Raw genomic sequence first — 2,746 nt, 5'->3', positions numbered from 1 at the left:
AGTCCTAGGCTGAGCCCTGCTGGCTTGACTAGAGGAATGACAGAAAAAGGCGATTTAGAGTTTTTAGATTGCACAGTCACTATCCTATCAGAAAAACAAAACACATGAAAGAAAAAGAAGCTATCAAGATTGTATTTTACTTGCAATAACCTAAGATTTTTATCTATTCCAACTTAAATAGATATCAGCATAGATTAATCATACAAAGTATCTTCTGTGCCTAAATCGCTAAGAAGGTACAGATGTAGGATCTTACATGCTCTGAAATGTCCTTTGGGCAGTCTAATGTCTGTATAAGAAGCCTCAATTCTCAAATCAGGTACCTGTTTTACAGACCTTAAGATTCAGAAGAGGATCCCTCAGCCTTTAATATTTCAGTGCACGAATTCCTTTATTTAAAAAAAAAACACAAAAACTTTTGGCATTCTTAAAGATGATTTGCCATAATTTTTTTCCTCTGAACTACAGAGATGTCACAGACATCAATACAAACACGCAATAAGATTCCTGTGGCTTTGTCAAAGTATGTCAAGTCAGACAAGTATTAAGAATAATGACACCATTTCTTGGATGCTAAAATATCAAACGGCCTCTTGGTGCCGTTCTTTATATTTCAAAATGTACACTGACAAAATGTTCTCTGGAACATACATGAATGTCAAAATATTTTTGCCAGGTTTTAAATATTAGTCCTAGAGTGAGATGGCTGAAGCGTAATTCTGACCCCCAAGGGCCTGTGCACATTACAGGGATCTGTTCACAGAGCCGGCACAACACGCAGCTTCTAAGCTGGAACCACAGAAGTGATCTTACCACTCTCAGGTTGTGACTCCAGAGATTTCTTGGTCATCCCAAATCTGGAGGTTTCTTAAGCAGCTAGGGAGTGTTATAGAAATATTACATGTATGTAGAAGATTGTCAAACAAAATCATAACCATCCTAAACACAAAGTTGCAACTTACCATTTGCCTTGATTTTTGTGGATTCATCTGCGCAAGCGCTTGTCAAGCAGATTCACTTTGAAGCATCACTCTCTGTACAAATATTCGCCTTAGTGCTTGGAAATTCTGTTCTATTCTTGGAAATTGCTGGGAATTTCAACCTACATGCCCAGGTAATGACGGCATGTTGAGAATTTCAAGTGCAAATAATACATAACAAGAGAGGAAGCTGGAAAACCAATACGAGTATCTCAGATAGTACATTTGAAGGTGTTGTCAAGTACCAGTTGTCCAGTTACAATTTGATAAGCCATCTCAAGGACAACAGGTGCTGTAGAAATGCAGAAGTCCCAGGCTCCACTTCCAAAATTACATTTGTGAAGGAGTCGTTGTAGAGCAAAATAATTAGAAGTCAATAAAGATTTTTATTGTTTCCTCTGTTTTTGCAAATTCTCACATTACTTGTTGTCTGTACCCAGCTTTTATAAAAGGAAGAAAGAGGACCTGGGTGCTTATGTTATTCCATTAGGCTTATTTTTTTTCACTTTTTCCTTCAAAATCTGGAGCTCCTTAGGGTCCTCTTTATTTGCAAACTTCCCCATGCATCAGTTCTTGTTCATACTGCAGAGCTTAATGAAAGTTATTTTTTTGGCATTAAAAGGACACTATCTACTTGAAAAATCAAACATGTCTGAAGCCCTTGTGCCATCTGTAGTTACATACATTTGAAGAATGGAGGCAATAGAAGGAAAACACTTTCTTGGTTCTCTTCAAGAGACAAATTTATTTTTCATAAGCAGGTTATTGTTTTAATTGAGTCAAAGAGACCAAGTTTTGCTGCAGAGATCTTCAGCTGAAGTACCACAAATCGAACTTCTCCTTTATTGTCATTTTATCTGTCAGTCAAGGGTTATCCTTTTAAAGGATTTTCTTCTCAGCAACTGAGAATCACGTAAGGAGATCAGAAGCTTACACTGCTAGCCTGTGACTACAGAAACTTGTTTTATGATTTTACACAGGTCTCTTGTGCAACATAAGGCAATTTTCCTCCTATTCTGGTTATAAAGTAGTATTTCCTGACCTCACAAGGATGTTTGGGATAAATACACTGAGCTGTTCACACACGATGATGATGGAGGCAAGACACATAACAAGTAATGAAGTTTCAATTCCGTTGGTAAGACCTTTTCAGTCTTGAGAACGTCTTGTGAACCAACATCTTGACACATGAAGTCAGTGGACACCCCACATCCTACATCACAGGCCTCTGTCTACAGCCACAGCCCTGATGAGACCGAAGACCTGCACTGCAGCTGGCCAGCTTCTCAGCTTCCCCCACACCGCACGCTGGTAAGAAGTATCATAGACTCTTAGAATGGTTTGAGTTGGAAGGGACCTTAAAGCTCATCTAATTCCAACCCCCCTGCCATCAGCAGGGACACCTCCCACTAGACCAGGTTGCTCACACTTGCTTCAACTTCCAGGGACAGGGCAACCACAACTTCTCTGGTGAGCCTGGGCCAATGTCTCACCAGTTTCACAGTGAATAATTTCTTCCTTAATAACTTCAGTCTAACCTCTTCGAGTTTCAAGCCATTCCCTCTTGTCCTACCACTCCATGCCCTTCCAAAAAGCCCCTCCCCACTCTTCCTGTAGGCCCCTAGGGCGCTACAACGTCTCCCCGGAGCCCTCTTCAGTCTAACAATCCCAAAACGCCTCAGCCCTTCCCTGCCAAGACACTTTTTTCCTCTCCTACTCTTTACCTCGCCCCCGGCAGAAGCCGGGCGGAGCCTTCCTTTCCCCTG

This window comes from Chaetura pelagica, unplaced genomic scaffold, assembly GCF_000747805.2.
Source record: "Chaetura pelagica isolate M959 unplaced genomic scaffold, ChaPel_1.0 scaffold319, whole genome shotgun sequence".
Taxonomy (NCBI): domain Eukaryota; kingdom Metazoa; phylum Chordata; class Aves; order Apodiformes; family Apodidae; genus Chaetura; species Chaetura pelagica.
Note: the sequence above shows the minus strand (reverse complement) of the source record.